The 22,804-nt window shown below is 42.9% G+C and overlaps 1 protein-coding gene across 1 annotated transcript in view; it reads right to left on the bottom strand.

Moving 5' to 3' along the window:
• Positions 1–22,804, bottom strand: part of LOC144823828 (uromodulin-like) — a 722,123-nt gene that overhangs the window by 669,705 nt on the left and 29,614 nt on the right. The gene's annotated exons all lie outside the window — the stretch shown is intronic.

Here is a 22,804-nt window from a genome sequence, read left to right as displayed (position 1 = left end):
TTGTGTGTGATGAAAGTTAATTGGTTATGTATATATGTCAAATGAGAGGAAACCACAGCCATTTTGTGATACTACTGTCTGAGGTACATTTGTGAGGAATTTTTGGTGGTGAATTTCTGGTGTTTGATTTACACAGTACTAACACTTCTCCTACTTTTAAAAAGGTGAGTTGTTAATTTGTAAGGGGAACTATGTTGTACACTTGAAGATAATTTGAAAAATGTTTTCTGTTATTTATTTGCAGTCCTTCTGTTATACTAAATACTTGATAAAGTTAGTTTTATATTATGTATTACTAAAAACGATAAATGAAAGTGATTATTTTTTTCTGCAATTTACAGCAAGCAATTTCAAAATAAAATGGCTCACAATGAAGAGACCGTGGCAATTTCTTTGTAATGGGAACTATGTTGTACACTTGAAGATAATTTGAAAAATGTTTTCTGTTATTTATTTGCAGTCCTTCTGTTATACTAAATACTTGATAAAGTTAGTTTTATATTATGTATTACTAAAAACGATAAATGAAAGTGATTATTTTTTTCTGCAATTTACAGCAAGCAATTTCAAAATAAAATGGCTCACAATGAAGAGACCGTGGCAATTTCTTTTGAATTGTCCACTACATTGATTGAAATTGAGAGCACCAATAATGAAATATTGTCACAAGGAGGAGATGACTTGTATGATTCCATTAGATTGATTGAAATGGACAGCACCAATAATGAAATATTGTCACAAGGAGGAGATGACTTGAATGATTCCACTACATTGATTGAAATTGAGAGCACCAATAAAGAAATATTGTCACAAGGAGGAGATGACTTGTATGATTCCATTAGATTGATTGAAATGGACAGCACCAATAATGAAATATTGTCACAAGGAGGAGATGACTTGAATGATTCCACTACATTGATTGAAATTGAGAGCAGCAATAATGAAATATTGTCACGAGGAGATGACTTGAATGATTCCACTACATTGATTGAAATTGACAGCACCAATAATGAAATATTGTCACAAGGAGGAGATGACTTGAATGAGTCCACTACATTGATTGAAATTGACAGCACCAATAATGAAATATTGTCACAAGGAGGAGATGACTTGAATGATTTTTTTGATCAATCTGTTGATGGCGAATTTATCGAATGTTTGGAGGCCATAGAGTTACAAGAATCATCATTGCAGACTTTTCATGAGGAAATTGCTGATGAGGACATGTTACTAGTTCTTTCAAATTTAGAAAATTCTGAAGAATAAATGTATATTTAGAAATCAAAAATAGTTTGAGACATTATTCATTTTTATTTTTAATTTATGAGGTTGTAGCAAAGTGATTGTAGTATAAAATGAGACTTATAGTATAGAGTGCAACATTTTTATGTTACATGGTAAGTTTACTCATATTTACTTCCCTTCTGCCACTATATTATCTCCAATGTGTATTTGACATCTCTTCTTCATCTCCGGCCTCCTTTCTCTCACTGTGTGTCTCCGATGCATCTTATCGCTGCTATTTTGTGTAATTACAGAAGAGAGTAAAATAAAATAGTTCGGAACGTGAAAAGGGGGCAAAGTAGAGTACCCCTCACCCCCTAGGCCTTTTCAGGCGGTCCCAAAAGGATCAGTTTCTGCTTTCCTGAGAGATTATGGTATGAGTTCCATATACCACAATAATTTGCATTACAACATGCAAGATATCTATCTCCTATTACCAACTTTTGGAGATATTCGCGCTAAGCGCGAATATCTCCAAAAAGTAACACCTGCCCTGAGCAGTTCTTAGCCATGTTATCCAATGGGAGGTGGATAACATGGCTAAGAGCATTAGCTCGGTAATGCATGAATATCGCTGACTTTTTAGCGATATTCATGCATTGCGGCCGTTTTTTATCGCATTTGCGATAAACCTTGATAATAGCAAGGTTTATCTTCGATAATTTCTGACGATGCTTAGCGGTAAAAAATTTGTTGGTAAGCATCGTTAGCGATAAATATCGCTTAACTTTGGTAATATGCACCAACGTCTGTTAACGTTCGATTCGAAGGAAATGAGGAAGTGTTGAAAAACATTGTTTGCGCCATCTTGCCTTTTTTGAAATGCCACACTTTTGTCGTGCACGGCAGCCATTTTAGATGCCTTGACCAGACCCACTCTCTGCACGCTGTCGATTCGTAGCATGGCTCCCCACCCTCGCAAGCATCTTCCCCAGGCACTGGTCACCCCCGCTCTCTGTCTTATGCATGGGCAATAAACCTCCCCCCATCTGCGCTGCTCTTCCCTGAGAATCACACTCTGTGCCCGCCCGACACCTCCCTTTCGCCCTATTCACTACCGCACCCTCTGACACTCCTTTTCCTCTGTGTCCGATTGTCCAGGCTATCAGCTAGCCCTGCAGATGTAGTTTATGGCCCCAGCTGTAAAGAATCACCCCTCTTCAAAGGAGTTATAGTAGATCAAGGCCCACACCCGATGAGATCCGTCACACCACACGTGTTCCTACTATCTGAAAACCATCCTGTATTGTGATTGGGGAGGGGACCGAGCCTGAAGCGGAAGATTCCAGGAATGACTCTTTGTACATCAAAGTTTTTACAATTATGTGTCACATTAAAAATATATAGCACTCCAACAAAGTAGTAGGAATATAAAACTTTAATAACATATAAATATATACAACAAAACAAAAACAGTAAAAACATTTAAACAACGAAGAGACCGTGGCAATTTCTTTTGAATTCCTGATGAGGACATGTTACTAGTTCTTTCAAATTATGAAAATTCAGAAGATGTTGCCTGGGGGTGGGTCGTCAGTAGCAGTCTGTTGTGCGAATAGTTCCAAGGCAGCAGAACGCGCTGAAATCTAGATGGCACGAAAGTGATGTCTAGTAAGTTGCCGCCCAGCAAATAACGGCGTGGGGCGCCGCGGGGGGTGGATTGTCAGTAGCGGTCTGTTGTGCGAATAGTTCCAAGGCAGCAGAAAGCGCTGAAATCTGGATGTGACGAAGGTGATGTCTAGTAAGTTGCCGCCCAGCAAATAACGGCGTGGGGCGCCGCGGGGGTGAGTGAGTCCAGTAGGCACCACAGCTATTCTTACCGGCATTGCAGAATTACTGCTGGGGACAATGCCTGTGCTGTAGCAGGGTCACAGCAGAAACAAAAAGGATTCTGTTGAAGATGTTGTTGGTTTTCAATTTGAAAACAGTTCTGGTGTCAACTGCTATGCTAATGTAGTGGTTAATGTTTTGTTTTCTCTAGAAAATGTAAAAGAGGGGGAGGCAGTCCAAAGTTCCGTTAAAAGGGCAAAGGAAAGGATCGGTGGTTTGAACTATCAGTCAAAAAGGGGAGGGGGTGCAACAATTTTTCCTACCGGGTCACACTGTGCTTTCACCAGAACTGAGGTCTGCAGGATTCTAGTAATTCAAAGTGAGGCTGGCGCCAGCATGGGAGCACCGACGTCCCGCGGATACAGTTTCGTCACTCCACGGGCGATCATGGCAGTCATTCCCCATCGGGGGTGTCTGCGGGGGTCGGAGACTCCCGCGGCTCCTGTAGAATCTTCAAGGTCGTGGAGGACTACGGTGGTGGAGTCAACCAGTGACCGGGCCATTTCTTTATGCTGGGCCCGCTCTTGCCAGGTCGACCGCCATTTTGAGAGTTCGGTAGCTACTGGCGATCGCGGGGTCAAATGAGCAAACGGGCTCCACCCTGCCGGGCGAGACGTTGCAGCATCGCCACAGTGGAAGAACCCTTTTCCGGGCGCTTGGAGCGCTGAGGGTGCAGGTGGGAAGCCTCCACTGGGGAGGTGGGAGAGGCCTGTTTGCATCGTCTCTCCCTCCCAGTGCACCCCACGGCGTCTCGCTTGAGATTTGTTATGGCCGGACCAGGCGATGAGGACGAGGGGGGGGGGGTCGGAGGCATGTGAAAGACATCCCCCCCCAGTGTTGTCGCAGCCATTATTCAAGAGAGAAGAAGTGTCCCGTCCGTCTTCGGGCCGGGCTTCCGGTGGATGTCGGCCGGACGCCCCTGGCTCTGGCCCCATGAACGGGTTTCTTGGTTTATCGGCTGCAGCCGGATCCCGTCGGCCTCGGCCCCCCGACCGTTGGTGGCCGGACCGGAAGAGCATGTGGCGGGACTACCTGCAACTCTCAAGGGCCACCGCGGCCGGACTGGGAGAGAGAGGGGAGGGTCGAGGAGACATTCCCCCCCCTGCAACTGTTCAGCGTTGTAAAGGCAATCCCCTGGCCGGGTCCCGCTGGCCTCGGCCTCTCCTCCGGCTACACCCTACGTTAGGATCTCCTGGCCGAGGCGTGGCAGCAGGACCCGCCTTATATGGGCTGCTCCCGGCTGGGCGTAGCCGCAACCCTGCCCCACCTTGGAAGTTTCCAGAGTGGGGGCGGATGTTCTACTGACTTGCATTTTCCCTAGTCTATCGATTTTTTTGGCGTGGCAGGCGGTGGGACAGCGAGGGGTGATTTGGTTTCTCTTACTGTTTTTCTGGTCTCTCACCACTGGCATATTTCTAACGTTTTCTTGTTTCTAGGACATTAATAGGTTTTATCATTACGTTATGTTATCGTTTCTTTGTTCGTTGTTTAATAAAAGTTCATGTTCATCAGTGGCCTACTGATTTTCGTTTTGCTATTCTTTTCTTTCCAGGTTGTTTCATGCTAAAGTTTCTGTTAACAGGATACAGTGATCACTTCGTTATTATTGCATATGTCCTTTTCACTAGGGGTGCTCTCTGGTCGGGCCAGATGACATATCTCTAGTAAATGGTCCGGGTGAAACAGGTGCATCAATCAGTGGGGAGTAGATAGGCATGACAGATTACAACGGGGGAGAAAGGTCCGCATTACGTACCCTTTCACTATTTGCAAAGATTTTCCTACGTATATTTGCAAACAGGGAATACCTCCAAAAAGAACCAATTCCCAAACAGTCAATGTTTGGGGAAACAATCAATCAATGAGGAACGAAATAGGCACGACGTGTTAAAGGTTTGCGTTACCTACCCTTCACTATCTGCAAAGGGAGAGAGAATATTCCTATTCTTCCTCATTTGCAGGCAGAGAAGATTCTTAAGAGAACCAACTTCGAACAATTCAATGCTCGATTCAAACAATCAAGAAGGGGTACTGTGAACACAAATGAACGCCGCTTATGTACATACACATTGGTATTATCAACAGGTTGTTCCTAATGTTTCTATTTTAGGGAGGTCAAAAAGAGATCCCATTAGTGGCCTACTGATTTTGCTCGATTCCTTTTGTTTTTTTACACGATTTTTCGCTATCTGCAAAGATTAAACAGAGTATTGCGACTCTGTGCTTGTTTGTAAATAGAGAATGAACCAAAGAGAACAATCAATCAAATGGAGAGAGAAGCAGGCACGACGGATTACAACGGGGGCAAAGGCCTGCGTTAACTACCCTTCACTATCTGCAAAGAGAGAGTACTCCTAATAGAAATGAGGGGTGGGGGGGCAGCATTCAAAGCAGATCAGTGTGCATAAACACGAAAATGTTTTTACTTACCACGTACTTGACATTCGACAGCTTATGATATTTGCTATTAAAAAACCATTGAAATTCACTGAAAAAACCATAGGTTATAGACCATATATAGTTAGGAATTAGCATTTAAAAAACCTTATTTTACTCACACAAAACCATTGAAATTCCATATATAGTTAGTTGCACTAACTATATATCGCGCACCCGCAATCCACTGCTGATCATGTCACATATTACATCATTCATGACATGGTCAGTGACATCACTGATGACATCACTGATGACATCTCAAATGACATCACTGATGACATCACTGATGACATCTCATTTGACATCATTCTTGTGCTAATACGATAAACCTCTTCAGACTCTAATATAACCTTAGATACACTCAGTGTATACAGACACTCACACACTGCCACTCATCCATGGAGTTACTCACACACCCAGTCAGTCATGCAAAGAAACAATCTCACCTCCATTTCTTCAACTATACAGTTAAACACACCTTACTTATTGAAACATATACTAACACATATTTACTCTCTTATACAATCCCTGATACAAGTTCACAATGATCGATACAACCACTCACTCATTCAGTGGCTCTCATGCACAGTTATTTATATATGCCAACTCTCACATGTACTGTGTTTTACATATGTATTTAGTATGACATGTAGCATTGAGATATCCATTCACTCATCAACACACTCATGCACACAGTCAACTGCCCATGTAGCTGTTTCCACATGCACTCTTGAACTCATACACCTAGTGAATAAACTGCTCACACATCTATGCACAGAGTCACACACCTTCCAGCCACCCCCACACAAACTCAATCTCCCATAGAAATACTTGGGCAACCAATTAATAACACATATAGCCTCTCGTATAGCTAATGATCAACACATGCAGCAGTTTACATCACAACAGACATAATGATGCACAAATTAAGACAGTTTAGTCACTAACCCATGCATTCAGTGAGACATATTTAATCACTCACTCATACAGTCAGTCACGCACCTACTAAATCCTTCATCCAGACACTTATACATCCACTCATTCTTCAATATGTAAGACATATTTTAACTTTACAGAAACATACAGTCACTGGATGTTGTCATCAGTGATGTCATCAGTGATGTCATTTGAGATGTCATCAGTGATGTCATCAGTGATGTCACTGACCATGTCATGAATGATGTAATATGTGACATGATCAGCAGTGGATTGCGGGTGCGCGATATATAGTTAGTGCAACTAACTATATATGGAATTTCAATGGTTTTGTGTGAGTAAAATAAGGTTTTTTAAATGCTAATTCCTAACTATATATGGTCTATAACCTATGGTTTTTTCAGTGAATATATATATAGATAGATAGATATATAAAGCTGCTATGTCTACAGTCCCCAAAGCAGCTTGCCCAGTTCCCCTCATTATCACTTTTTCTACCCAGGAAAAGACCATCCGCCGTATCATCTGCTCTGAGTGGCCCATTGTTATGACAGACAACATTCTAGGCCCTATCATGCCAAGCCAACCAGAAATCACTTTTAGAAGGGCGCCCTCTATGAGGGATGCCCTTGACAGATCATGCCAGAAGTTCCACCTAAACAAACCTGATTATCTAAAATGGGTTTCTTTAAATGCACATCCTGTCGTGCTTGCACGTTTGCAAAAAATGGCACCCACTATAAAACTGCTTTTAGTGAGAAACAGATTGCAATTCGTGAATATCTGACCTGCAGGTCAGAGTAGGTAATCTATAAACTCAAGTGCACTTGCAATCTGGAATATATTGGGAGCACAAAGCTCCCAGTTAATAAGCGCATTTTGCAGCACGTGCGAGCTATCGTCAACTCTGATAGTAATTATTCAGTGGCCAGACACTTTAAGTCCATACATTATAATAAACTCAAAGATTTGGAGTTTACTGTTCTAGGTTCGTCCCTAACCCCGGACGGGGCGGGAACCGTGATAAACTACTGAGGCAAAGAGAAACTCACTTCATTCTTTCGTTAGATACCAGAGTTCCAAATGGATTAAACATTAATGAAGATCTGTATATTTTCTTATAATTTTTGTGCCCTTTAATTATGATGTATTCATTCTTTGAAAACTGATTCAAATTTCTTTCTGTTGAGTCCTATTTTCTTCACTGTTTCTCTTTTTGGAGACTTGACATTATGTGGTTCACTTACATTGAGGCTCTACTTTGCTGTTAGTCAGCTTTATATATTTTTGATGCTTATTTTTGCACAGCACTTTTTTTGCACTTACATGACTTCTTTGTGGTGTGATTTAGCATCAATGTGCTATCTATATATTGTTATCATAGGTGATTCTTGAATGAATTGTACTTCTCTCTGCAATGTGTACTTGCACTTTATTCGGACAGCTGCTGCTATGTTGCACTTTTCAATCTAAATGGTATTGTGTAAATGCACTTGCACTTTATTCTAAATATATATATTTTCTATTTAGATGAAATTGTTTTTGACTTACTTGGATCCCTTAATGATCTGTGATCCTCTAGTATTATGGATTCTTATGTGGGGAGCTGTTTACTTCAATGGTGTTCAAATATATGGTGTATATTTTTTTATATCAGCAATGTGACACTAGGGGACTTCGTAATTTGAATAGGTCTGATAGATGCACATCTATTACTGTTGAACTTCAATGCATGTTCAAGATATAATTGCCCCTGTTGGTGACTGTGTTTCTCAATTTGCGCTGCTATTTTAAAGTTCATCGATTTTGAACCGCTTTCTTTGATTATGAAGGCACTTGCCAAAATTCTCATTTGTTATGTAAATGCAGCGCTCATTATTATGCACAATTGACATTCTCTTTTGACACCATCTTATGTATCACCTTTTTTTTCATATACTGCCACTGCCTGTCATTATATTTATTTTTGCACATTGCATGCCATTCAGTCTTCTTTTTACAGCTGTTTGGGCTTTTAAAGCACTTTAAATTTGCAATGCCTGTTGGGGCCTGTCATGTGATCAAGCTCCTTTACGGAGTGAAACGCGTCATGGAAGACATTAGTGTGAAGAATGCTTAAATAAAACAAGCAACTGCTTACACGTACTTTGTGTGGAATGGCTCGTTATTAACGAAGGATTTTGGGGAAGAGGTCCGCACCTGAGCAGAACCGCCCTGCGACTGGCGGTCAGGAGTCTTCATTGATATATACATATATATATATATGTATAAATATATATATATATCTTTACTAGAATAAACAAAGGTTACTGGGACGTTATAGTTAGGTTCAGAATTTACACACTCAAAACCATAGAAATTCAGCAGTTATAGGCAGTTATGTCAAGAAATTATAACTCGTGCACTAGGGGGACTGTAACTCGTGCCTTCACCATGCAGTTTTCCAATTAAAATTTTTACAGAAAATGTTACATTGATAGTATCAATGATGACTTAGAAAATGTCATGAGTGATGCAATTTGTGGGTTAATTAGCAGTGCATGGCGAGGGTGCGAGTTATAGTTATCCTACGGACGCGGTACAAGTTATACTTTCTTGACATAGCTCTAACTATAACTACTGAAAGTCTATGGAATTGTGAGTGTAAATTCTGAACCTAACTATAAAGCTCCGTAGCTTTGTTTTTTTTTGTGAATTTCTAAGGTTTCTTAAATTATGTTTCCTAACTATAAAATCCCTGTGATCTTTGATTTTTTCATGGAATTATAAATTTTTTTTTTACTCAGAAGGGGTTGTCATCTGACCAGTCCAGGCCCTGCCGGCAACCCACCTACATGCATCCAAACCAACGCCAGTTGGTCATGAGAGGTGGGGGATTCACTGCAGGGGCCAATCCTCCAAAGGTAGCCAACCTGTGAGGGGGCATTCAGCCCCCCCCTTCCCAGGAACCCCATCCCCTGTGGAGCTGCAGGTGTTTTAGGGCAAAGGGTATTTTGGCCCCAGGGACTCCATCTTCCAGGGTTTCACCTTATTGTGAATCGGGGGAGACGTTATTGTTTCCATTTGTACCCAAGTTCACACAGTTCACAGCCTAAAGATTTGACTAGGTAGGCAGACCTCACTCAGCTCATAGAGAGTGGGTAGATACATCTTTGCATCTGAGAGGGCTTAGAGAGTCCCTTCCAATGCTCTTTCCAAGTGCACTAGCCCCTTCCGCTAGAACCAGGTTCTTTACCTTGAATGTGTGCAGTATGAAGACGGTATGAAAGCAATACTCTTTCAGAACACACACATCATAGTCCTTCAAGAAACTCACAGTATAGCTTTGGAATTGCAGCACCTGCAACACCGATGGAGGTGGTCCTGGAGGAGGTCCGTTTTTGCCACCACCTATTCAGCATAAGCTTGCGCAGTGTTGATTTGGATTTGGCTGAGCGTTCCCTTCCAGGTACTAGACAGCAGATTATAGATTAGAAGGGGCATTATATGTTTTTCAGATACCAACTTGATGGCTCATGTATACTTCAAGGGAGCATATATGTCCCAAACACTGTTCAAGAGTCCTTCTGGGCCACACTCTCTGGGATATTAGCGCTCAGAACTCCAATGCCTTGGGTAGTAAGTGGGGACTATAATTGGGTGCTCGATACACAGCTGGACCACTCTCTCCACGCACAGTCTTCTACACATAGCGGCGGCAGGGTGCCACCTGATAATTTGGATCTAATGGGCCATACGGAACCACACTGGATTTCCACAGGTTGCTCAGTGGGGCACATGGGAGGACGATATAGGTCGGGCAATGTATGACACCGAGTGGGATCAGGCACTGGAATTTCCCCAGCGAGTGTGTAGAAGTGCTCAGTTAACAAATATCCAGTTCTTTGTCCTACAACAGGCCTACCTGACACCTGAGCAACTTGACCACTACTTCCCTACTACATACCCTCACTGCAGGTTGGAATTGGCTGATTTGCAGCATATGTTCTGGTACTGCCCCACCCTCGCCTCCTATTGGCTCTCCGTCCATGATGTTTTACCGGAGATCCACAAGCTCACTGGCCTTGAAACCTAGGAGGACGGTGCCCTTTGCATTTTTAAATATGAGAAGCAGCATAGGGTGATAATGCGCCCCACCTTCATGGCTCTCTTGCTAGCTAAGACAGTCCTCACTTTACAGTGGACGGCTGAACAGGCCCTTCTAGTGGCTGCTGGTACGGGGTACTGCAGAAATGGGGGAGTGCGAAGGGATTGAACCTGCACTATGAAGCAGTTCAGCACCTTTGTAAGCAACTGATTTCAGCAGCTTGGGGCACCCTACTGAATCACTTCCAACAACTGACTCGAAACAACAATTTACCCCTGTGAGCAAGATAGGGCCAACAGCAGCGAGGACAAATACCCTCTCACTCCCCTGTATCGTCCCCCCAGCAAGACCCGCCGCCTGGTAGCCCAGGGTTAATACACCTTCTTTAGGCATTTCTGAATGTGCTCGGTAGCACCCTTGTCGTGTAGTTCCTATATACCCTATACAGGATCTGCACGTTTGGATAATATAAACTGTGGGATTGGTGGCAGACTGATTCTGTGTACCACCACCGCCCCACCGATACTTTAATTATTTATTTATTTATTTTTAAAGTTTTGTATAGCGCTAGCTAGACCCGTAGGTATCAGAGCGCTTCACATACATATTGTGCAAAGCCGAAGGGCCTTACATTACCTAGAAGGCTGACAGTAAGTAAGCAAACCACGGATAAAGAATACAGTATGAACAATAAGTAACTGTGCAGCGGAGGGGGAGGGGAAGAAAAAAAGTAAAACAGGGAGATTAGCATAGTCTGTTCACCAATAATCCTTGAATGGGAGTCAACTCGGGGTATTGAGGTCTAGCTTAGTTGACGTTGTTCAGGAAAGTATTTGTTAAGGAGATGGAGTTTGAGGTCTCTTTTGAAACAAGAGAAGGAGGGGTTCCATATCCTGGGAGCGTTGCCAGAAAACGATCGGTATTGGGTGGTTTTCTTTTTCATTTTTGGAGGAATGAGAAGGAGTGAGTTGGAGCTTCTCAGTGTTCTGGTTTGACCTGCTCCTACCAGTTTGTTGTTCAGGTAGTTGGGAGCTGGAAAGTGGACGGTTTTGTGTGTGATGGAGGCCAGCTTGTAAATACATGTCCCTTCCATGGGAAGCCATTTGAGGGAGTTGAGAGCTGGAGTGATGTGATCAAATCTTTTTACTCCAGATACAATTCGAGGGGCCATGTTCAGCACTGCCCTTAGAGGGGCTAGGTGAGCTTTTGGAGTCCCTGAAAGGATGGCGTTCCCGTAGTCGATTTTAGAGAGAACCAGGGATTAAACTACTGTCTTGAGGTCATCATGGGGAAGAAAAGGTTTCAATTTCTTGAGGTGTTTTAGAGAGAAAAGAGCACTTTTAGCAGAGTTTTTGATGTGGGCCTCCATTGACAGGTTCTTCTCCAGGGGGATGCCTAGAGACTTAACTGAGTCGGATAGAACGAGGGGGCAGTTTAGGGCAACCAGATTCTTGAGCCACTCTTGGATAGGACGATGGTTACTTTTTGGAGAGAATAGGATCAGTTCCGTTTTATCTGGGTTGAGCTTTAAGTGATTGACGTTGAACCAAGTTTGGATCTCCGTTAGAGTGGTATTGAGGTGATGGATGTCATCGGGGGACTTTATTTTAAAATAGATTTGGGTGTCGCCCGCATAAAGGTGGTAACTCACTCCAGCTTTTTTCACGATGATTGTGAGGGGCTCCATGAAGAGATTGAAGAGGGACGGGGAGAGGATTGAGCCTTGTGGCACCCCAAGTGTGACTTCGATAGACAAGATTTGATTTTAATTTGTTGCGAGCGATGCTGGAGGAAAGATGTGAACCATATGAGTACAGTACCATTTATGCCGGGGCGCTTCGACAAGGTCTCTAGAAGAGCTGGACGATTAACTGTGTCGAATGTCGCAGATAGGCCAATAAGGATGAGTAGGCAGGCATCACCATCATCTAAGGCTTTACGAATGTCGTCCGTTGAGTATGACTGTTTCAGTGCTACAGCCTTTCCTGAATCCTGATTGAAAGGTGTCAAGGAGGTTGAACTCATCAATGTGTTTATTGAGTTGGTGGGGAACACATGACTCCAATGTTTTTGCAAGGAATGGGAGGTTTGAGAGAGGTCTGAGGTTGTTCAGACCATTTGTGTCAGCCCCTGGTTTCTTGAGAATGGGTGTGATTTGTCCTAGCTGAAGGGAGTCTGGGACACAGCCTGAGGTGAGAGAGGCGTTGATGATATTTGTCCAGAAAGGGGAAATAGTGTGGTTTGTGGAAGGGAGGGGGTCCATGGTGTGGCAGGAAGGTTTTAGATTAGAAATTATCTTGAAGACCTCGTTTTCCGCCATTTGCTCAAAGTCGGACCAGTGCGCATTGTTTTTTAGCTGGAGGCCAGTCTGATTGTCCTTGTACAGAACTCTTTCTGTGTTGTCGGGGGAAGTAGAAGGGGGGCAGGTAATGAGGGAAGGAGTGTTTGCGGTTTGAATGAAGGATTGATCAATTTTCGAGACTTTATTGGTAAAGAAGGTGGCAATTTCTTCACATTGCTCATTTGTGGCTTTGATATCTTGAGAGGGGGTGCCGTTAGTTTGGCTTTTGACAATGCTGAAGAGTTCTCTCGGTCTGTTTTTCGCCAGATCTAGTTGGCTGCGGAAAATGGACGCCGTTTCACCGAAAATGTGTTTTTTGTATGCCTGCCGAGCAGATCTAAGTTCTGTTAGGTGTAAGGTCGAGGGGTTAAGCCTCCAAGCCCTTTCCGTTTGTCTGAGTTGGCGCCGTTCATCGTTTAGCTCCACGTTGAACCAGGGTTTCGACTTGTTTTACCTCTGTTGTTTGAGTTTGAGTGGAGCGACTTGGTCTAAAACCTCTGTCATTTTTGAGTTGAAGTGTGTAGTGAGGTCATCAGCCGTCCATGATGAGGGGTGGAGTTGGAGATGAGGATGAATCATGGATTCAAGTTCGGATAAAGGGATTTTTTTCTTTTTCTGGTCAAGAGTAGCTCACAGTGTCACTAGAATCTTCTATTATTGGGGAGAGAATAGTTTTTGGCAGCCTCAGAACATGACAACCCTGATCCCCCAGGATCGTGGAAACAAAATACTACTTTTCGCTCAGTCACTCATGCTCACTCAGTTTGTCTCAGAGATACACAGAATAAACAGGCTGGGCGCTTCAATAAGAATTTACACTTGCTATTCTAGTATAGAATAGATTAGCTGTAACAACCATTAGACAGTAGCAGAGATATATGATTAGCAGTACTACGTAAGTAAAGGGATGGTGCAGTTCTACCATTTTGAAGTAATCATGAATATATACAAGTACTTAAAAGTACATAAAATACATGATAATAAGTGCGTACTCCTACGATGCCTCCCTAACTGAATGCACCCAGCATCTGTGTAGGTGTTATGCCAAGAATCCCTCTAGGATCTAGTCTACCCCATTACCTGAGAATGAGAATATATTACCTCGTCCTGGTCTCGAGTTGGACACCCCGCGAGAGATGTTAGACCACTGTGAGCTGGAGTGTCTGCATGCAGGAACCTCAGCGTCTCTGATCAGTGTGTCAGCCGGGAAGTCATGGTCTCCCCTGTCTTTCTAAGCAAGACATGATGTATACATAGAGATTCTATCAATGTGTAGAGGTGCAAAATATTTTATGATTTTTTAGTTTTGTTAATTCTTGTGGCGGGAAGACCCCTATGATGAAGCATGACACTAACGGATTTTTTTAGTGTGTGAGGGGTATTTTAAACAAGCACACGTGCTCTCATCTTTCCACTGTGAAGAGAGAGCCTATCATTTCACAAGAATTAACAAAACTAAAAAATCATAAAATATTTTGCACCTCTACACATTGATAGAATCTCTATGTTTACATGAACCGTTTAGGAGGGTGATTCTATCTCAACCTCTACGCTTCCCCCTTTGGTTTTTTATGATGTATACATACCCATAGGTCTTCCCAGGGGTCCTACCTTGCCGTGTTACTGTGTCGCCCTAAAGGATGACCTCGGGACTGAACTTTATACAGAGATATAATTCAGGAGATGGTAATCCTGCTGTTAGTCCTGCTGTGCTTTCAAGAAGCCTCATGCATAAAGTGTGAGAATCGGACTTGGGAAAACCTAGTTCTGAATGCAGTGTCATATCTAGGTAAAAGGTCAGTCCATAAGAGATGTTAGACCACTGTGAGCTGGAGTGTCTGCATGCAGGAACCTCAGCGTCTCTGTTCAGTGTGTCAGCCGGGAAGTCATCTTCTACTCTGTCTTTCTAAGCAAGACATGATGTATATATACCCATAGGTCTCCCCAGGGGTCCTACCTTGCCGTGTTACTGTGTCGCCCTAAAGGATGACCTCGGGCCTGAACTTTATACAGAGATATTATTCAGGAGATGGTAATCCTGCTGTTAGTCCTGCTGTGCTTTCAAGAAGCCTCATGCATACATTTTTAGAATCGGACTAGGGAAAACCTAGTTCTGAATGCAAGTGTCATATCTAGGTAAAAGGTCAGTCCATAAGAACCGTTATGTACGTAATACAGGGAAAGATATAGGTGAAGGATTATAATGTTACCTGTGCCTATATAGGGTACCTATATGGACTATAACACCCTCAGAGTCTTTCCTGATCAATTGCCACTCAGCCTTCTGGCCCACAGCCTCTGTCTGCTAGCCCAAACCCCAGTTCAGATTGTGCTGCCAACCACACAACAGAAGGAGCCCCACCCTGGTCTTAAATCAGTGTCTTTGGTAGATATGGTCTTGCTTACCGTTGGGTCTGATTCCTCATTCCACTCTCCCAGTTCAGGGGTCGCATCCCACTTATTCAAGTTGACACATAGGCATGAAACTGTACAGTGTCCTATTTCCTTTTATACATCACCGAGATAGCTTGGTGGCTGTCTCACCTATTTCATTGTCTAGTGTGCATGTTTCTGCTTTGTAATTCATTGTGATGTGCTTGTATATTGTTTCTGAATTCATGAAGGTCTCCTACTGCTACCTTTGTTTGCACCAGAAAACCTCTATAAACAGTTAAAAAAGAGCCCAAAGCAAACATTTGAGAGCCTTCCAGAATAAGGGATAACGTTCTTATAGCCAAAGTGTTAGCGGTAAAGGGTTCCAAAGTAAAAGTCCCAAAAAGTAGAAAGTATGACCACCTTTTCTATTATTATTTTGGCTACTGGGTAACTGTGTGTCAGATACAAGTGAACACCAGATCACATATTTCTTAAGATGGGCTTGATATTCTGAGTTATTAGACTTAAGAAGGTTTGATGCATAATAATGCTGCTTTAAAGTGGATCCTCTGTTGTATTGAAAGCCAATGCACTTTTCACCTAGACTTCATTACATGAGCAAAGTTTAAAAGCTCAACAGCTACTTTGACCCAACATTTTGACTGCCTTGTAATGACTGCAATGTATTCTCTGTATGACCTAAGAACAAACGTTCACAGTAGTCAAGCCATGGTAGCACACATGCAGTAACAGCATATTTATGTAAGAGCATGACAATGAATGGTAAGATTTCCTCAGGAGGTATAACGAAGAAAATAGCAGCAGAACTGTAATAAACATGCTCATTAGGACAGAGGTTCATCAGACAAGACCCCAGTGATTTTACCTAGCCCTCTGTAACTACATGTATCTCAATAGGGATATCCAAAAAATCTGGCATGGATCCGGCCCTCCAGGACCGGTTTGGAGAGCCCTGTTGTAGTCTATGGCAGTATCCACTATAGGCCAGTGATGCTTTCAGCGTCATGGTTTTAGGCGTTGGAGTCTCCTTCCCTGCATGAGAGCAGCTGTCTGCCAATCACAGGCATAGACCCCACCCTTTCCGATTGGTCACACGTAGGAGTGGAAGCAGGCACGTGTTTTTTGGTGCCTTGTTCTCTTTAACAGTAAGTGTTTGAATGCTAATCTTCTGTTCTGTATATTGTGCTGAGACCCCTCACCACTCCAACCTCCACCGACAAAACACCGCAGGCCCTAACTGCACATTGCTGGTCCCATTAGACATGAAGCTACTGTATTTGTTCCCCCACAAAATGTATCCAAAAGACAAGCAGGCCAGGGTTCTTGTTCCCTTGTGAAGTTGATCCAAATATCCGAGTCAAGCGCAAAGCGATAGATATGTGCTTACAGTAGACAGTTATCTGCTGTATGACATTACAACTAGCCTTATCGTTATGCCCTTAACAACATTATTGCTAAAAACATGGATCAATTTACGAACAATGAGTGTTAAAAACATTATGTTAATGCGTGTCAACAATTTAGAACCTCTCTTATTTAACTTTTTACTTATTCTAGCCTTCCTCAAGAGTTAGCTATTTAATCATGTTTTGTTGCTTTGACTTGGCGCTCTGCCACTGCTGTCATAGCAAAGTGCCTGTCAGTGGGTTGGTGTGGTAAGTTGATACATATAGACTGAAGCAGGATACACTTGAATATCAGCTTTATTGCAGTACAGAGTAGGTAGGTCTATCCCCTGCCTGGCCAGAGCTCCAACTGCCAACAGGGCAGATGGAAACTCCAGAACAAGGAACACCATAGTGTTCTAGAGCACTGGTCAGGAAAGCAAGAGAAGCACTGTACAACATATCTACCCCCTTAGCAGATAAAAGAAACAAAACAATAATCTTGATAAAGCATAGTAAAGAATCAATGTATATAATCATCTAAATAAGTGGGTGGACGCCGAGGGCGAGAGCTCCTTGCATTGATCTCTCTAGAGAGCGTCTGAGAAATAGAAGAAGAAACCAAGTCACCCAGGACGCCTCCATGTACTGACATGGAAGCTGGAGCATCACCACTACCCACTTCCTCCCCTTCGATGGAAACATTAGGGAGAACAGACCCACCATCAGGAGCTAACAAGTAACCATTACAGCTCCTAGAACCTTCACCCTCTGGACACACAGAAGAATCACCTTCCTTTCTTTGGAACAAAGCCACCCTCCTATAGTTCCAAGTTTCTCCATTATCTAATACAACATAATGTGGGGAAGCTTTTTTGACTCTAAAAGGACCCCTATATTTGGTAAGACCCTTGGAAAACCTTCCCGGTTTAACTTTAACCAGATCACCTGCTGCTATGGGCAGGAAATTATCGGAAGAAGGTAAAACCACACTTCCTTCACATCTCAACCATGCAGGAGTCAACTTTGAGACTGGTGTGCGCCCACGCATCAATTCGAATGGAGATTTCTCTCCATTTCTATGAGGTGTTGATCGGTAGGCCCACACGAGCTCTTGTACCCGTTCATGTGAAAAACAACCACTTTGCACAAACATCTGAATCACCCCCTTCACTAGACGATTCACTCTCTCGCAGAGGCCATTCCCCTGTGGGTTGTACAAACTTGTCCTCTGATGTCTGATACCACATTCTCGCATAAATGAAGCCATTTTCAAAGACGTCAACTGTGTGCCATTATCAGAAATGAGAATAGATGGATAACCTTCATTTAAAAACACACCCTTCAAAAAGGCAATGGTGGTATCAGTGTCAATCTCTTTCACAAATTGCACACAGAGCTATTTAGAGAAACAATCAATCACCACAATGGCAAAGCGTTGATTCACGGGCAACTCATTCATAGGACCTATGAAATCTAGGCAAATGCTATGCCAAGGTAAGTTCTCAAAACCAATTTTTTGAGGTGAGTGTGATCCCACAACTTTTAATCATTTTTCTCCTTCCTTGCAATAAATGCACCTCACCACGCAATCTACAGCATCGTTTTCTACTGTTGGCCACCAAAAGTTCTCCTTAACACGACGCTGCGTGAGGGTTTGACCCAAATGGCCCTCATGAGCCAACTTGAGAATTCTGCTCCGTAATGAACTAGGAGGGATAAATCGGTCACCTCGCATCAATACATTCTCTCCCTCTAATGAAATTTCATCCAATATTCTCAGAAAGGGTCTAACATCAGGCAATACAGTGCTATCTCTTCTAGTTCCCTTGGAAACAAGGTCAATAACAGACTGTAGAACCTGATCTTCCTGCATACTCTTCACCCAATCCTCACGGGTGAAAGAACCACCTCCTATAGATAGTACATCCTCCATCACTAAGGCTACAGGATAATCATCTGAAACATCGCCACCTTTTTTGTTACACTCCTCAGAACGTACTGGAAGTCGGGACAAACAATCCGCCTGGATGTTCTTCCAACCATGAACAAATTCAATTTCGTACTGGTAATCCTGCAAGCGAGAAGCCAGTCTCGCCAATCTGGGAGACCCCTTCCCAGTACCACCCGGGGCTAATACATTAACCAGTGGTTTATGATCAGTGCGCAGAATAAACTTGTAGCCCCATAAGTATGTTCTAAAATAGCTCGTGCCCCAAACTGCCGCAAGAGCTTCACGTTCTATGACGGAATAATTGGATTCAGAAACAGACAGGGGTCTGGAAGCAAACGCTATAGTCTTCTCTTCTCCCCCATGCTTTTGCAATAGCACCGCACCGAGACCCACTCCGCTCGCATCAACCATCAGCACAGATGAACGACTAGTATCAAAAGGGGCCAGTACGCCAGCAGACTTAAGTTCCCTTTTTATCAAATTAACACACAATTCATGCTCAGTGGTCCAATTAAATCTGACACCCTTTTTTAACAAACATCTCAAAGGTGCGGTGTTAGATGAAAAGTCTCTCACAAATTTTGAATAAAATTCAATCAAGCCCATGAAGGACCGAAGTTGATCTTTATCAACTGGTGAGGGAGCTAATTCTATAGCTTCTAATAGATTCCTCTTAGGTTTTATGCCCCTCTCAGACAAAGAAAATCCTAAATATTCAATTTCCTTCAAAAGGAAAGCACACTTTTCTTTCCTCAAAGTGAGCCCAGCATCATCTATTCTACGTAATACACTTTGCAAAATACTATTATGTTCTTCAAGTGAATCACCATAAATTAAGACATCATCTTGAAAATACAAGACTTTGTCTAGGCCCTTAAATACTTCCGAGACTAGTCTCTGGAACACGCTGGCCGCTGAGACTAGGCCAAACGGCAATCGTGTGAACTGGAATGTTCCTTCGCTAGTGATGAAAGCAGTTAAGGGCTTTGAAACATCATCAAGACAAATCTGATGATAAGCATGTTTTAGGTCTAGTTTGCTAAAATATTTTGCTCCTTTAAGTGTTGTCACTAGCTCGCCAATATTTGGCAGTGGGAACACATCCACCACTACACATTTGTTCAGTGAACGCAGGTCTACACAAAACCTAATCTTATTATCAGGTTTTTGGGAAATCACCACAGGCGAAACCCAAGGAGACGCTTCAATAGGCTCGATGACACCTCCTTGGAGCATTTCCTCTAAAGTGGCTTTAACTTCTTCCCTCAACGCGAAAGGGACACGTCTAACTTTGTGCTGAACGGGTGTACTGCCTTCTTTGAGAATTATGTGGTGAGAATAGCCTACCAGTTCTCCCAACTGATCCCTAAAGACATTCTTGAATCTCTCTAGAATTTCATGTATTGAAGAGTTGTCAACGATTGCGATGGGATCGTCCGCTCTGGGATTGACCACAATATGTAAGTCGTATTGTTGATAGCGTGCCAGATTGGCTGGTCCATCAGTGGATATATACACTTTACCTAATGCAGACCTATTTCTGAACTCAATTTTCTCGTTGAAATAGCCCAAGAGATCTATTTTTTCACCTTGGTAGCCAGAGGGAAAAATGTCACATTCTCTCAAAGTCCTGTCACCCCACACACTCATCATCAAAGACTTTGGGATTATGGTCCATTTGGAACCTGTATCAACCATCAGATTGACAGACCTCCCATCTATGGTAAAATTTGTCTTCAAAATCTTTCCTCTCCGTTCCTCACAAGAACATACGGAGTCACACAACACTAAAATCGTATTTACATCCCATCCTCGTCGCCAAATGTGGTAAGTTGATACATATAGACTGAAGCAGGATACACTTGAATATCAGCTTTATTGCAGTACAGAGTAGGTAGGTCTATCCCCTGCCTGGCCAGAGCTCCAACTGCCAACAGGGCAGATGGAAACTCCAGAACAAGGAACACCATAGTGTTCTAGAGCACTGGTCAGGAAAGCAAGAGAAGCACTGTACAACAGTTGGCCTCTCTGCAGAGCACACAGAACAACAGTAATGAATTCCAGTTGCAATTGCATTTCTGTGTAAATGTGTGTGAAGGAGGTGTACAGATGGCAAAATATTTACAGGTCAAAAGTAAATGGAAATAAATTGCTTAAATGTGAGTGAGTGCAGTGTATTTTTGATAGAGGTGAAGCGAGGGAGATGCGATGCAGTGTATTCAGACAAACAGTGAAACTAGGGTGCTGAAGAGAAAACAGAAGTGGTTGAAGATTTGCTGATGGACGAGATGTGCTGATAAGAAGGGCATACATATCTAACATAAAGCGCACATAGCTGAAGGCCAAAACTCCTTCAGCAGGCCACAATACTAGACAGATTTCAGAACTGAAACATTTTCAAGATTAATTATTTATACCAAATCCTTGTTGTTAGTCATTTATCTTAAACAATTAACAACCATTGCCAAAGCCAATCATTTTAGGTTTAGGCCAGTTGTTGTGTTTTATATCTGGATGCGAATTCATCTCAGAGAGAAACCAAAATACAGGTCGGGTAGCATACTATGGGAATCACAGAAATGTATTTTACCTGTTCCCTTTAATAGAGCCTCCACATTATGCATCCCACTTTAAGACCTGTCTTCCATATTTCTATATAACTGATTGCAGTCAGCAGCTGTGGGTTCTTCTCGAAGCCTAGTTAGAGAATTTTCTTCCAAAGTTACTGCTGCATGCAGTGCAAGACACTGTGCATGCGCACACTTTAAAAGGCTGAATTTGTTGCGTTGTAAAATGTGGATGTTTAGTAACTGTTGAACATATTAATGCACTATACATTCCCACTGCTTTATAAGCTTTGCATTATCTCAAAATGTGCTTTTAAATATACCCATGTTTGTTCCTTAAGCTTGCTTGCATAGCTCACTACATAAAAGTCATACCAAACTTTTACCCTCACCATTTTCAAATGTCTCCAGCCGCCACTGGCGTCATCCATCCTAACTACATGCTGAGCGTCAGAGGCATAAATCACAGCTTGGCAACAATGGAGCTTGAATAGCTGTAGTAAGGATGCCATGTAGAATTTAAACTAAAGTGGTGAAAAAGAGAAGCCTTGTGGAGAGCCAAATTTACTAGGCAAAGTGCTGGACAACAAAGAATATAAGTCCACAACTTGTGACCAGCTGGACATGAAAGAGATACACCAGTTGGTAACAGGCCCATCTAATCCCATTTTTTAGAATAGCTGGAACAAGATGGAGGGGCGAACCATACTGAAAACGATAGATAGAGCCAGGGGGATCAGGCTAGCACCAACTCTCTCATATACGGTATTCCAGAGCACATCAACCATATGAATCAAAGCAGATTTTGTCCATGTTTTGACCGAAAGTCCATTTGTGCATCATCATGGACAATTACCTATTCCAGACAGGTGATTGTTGCAGCACAGGTTTTTTGTCAAGTTCTGGTAACAGAGTTGTAATGCGATAGCATTCAAATATACCACTGTCCAGATTTGTTTTTGGAGTAATGGAGTAATTACTCCTGCTTAACACTAATATCCCATAGCTGACAAGCACGTGTGTTGTCCCGGGATAAACAAAATACAGACCCCGCAGAAAGGAACACAAGAGCACAAAATTAGACCACTGCTTGTGGTTGAAGAAATATTGCTGCAGGTGTTTTTAAGCAGGCAAGGTAACAGGTTATTTTACAAGCAATCCACGGGTGGCCAGGGTTGCTAGTAGTTGAGCTGCCCACCCACCTGATTAGCTACTGAGCTCCAGACCTATCCTTGATGAGGGTCTTAGACCTTTGAGACAGTTCCTCCCAACTCTGGACCAATCGAACTCACAAGCAGGGTCAAAGCATTACCACACCAGTCGCCAGTTGTTCACGCTGGCAACCGCCCTTAGGACGTCCACGGCAATGTCGTTTCATCCCAGTTCCTGCCATAAAGAGTCCCAGGGGATTGACATGAAGCAGCCCCTTGTGATTCCAGCAAGTGATTGCTTTTCTGCACCTAAATCCTTTGGATTGCCTCATAACTCGAGCAAGTTGATGACGTGGCCACTGTTGGCCTGAGGCCCCCCATTGCCTTTTCCTATGTGTCCTTCTTCATTACTTCCAGCCCGCTGCTTCAAGAG

This window comes from Lissotriton helveticus, chromosome 3_1, assembly GCF_964261635.1.
Source record: "Lissotriton helveticus chromosome 3_1, aLisHel1.1, whole genome shotgun sequence".
NCBI lineage: Eukaryota > Metazoa > Chordata > Amphibia > Caudata > Salamandridae > Lissotriton > Lissotriton helveticus.
The sequence above is the reverse complement of the archived record's forward strand: the minus strand, read 5'-3'. Positions and strand labels throughout refer to the sequence as shown.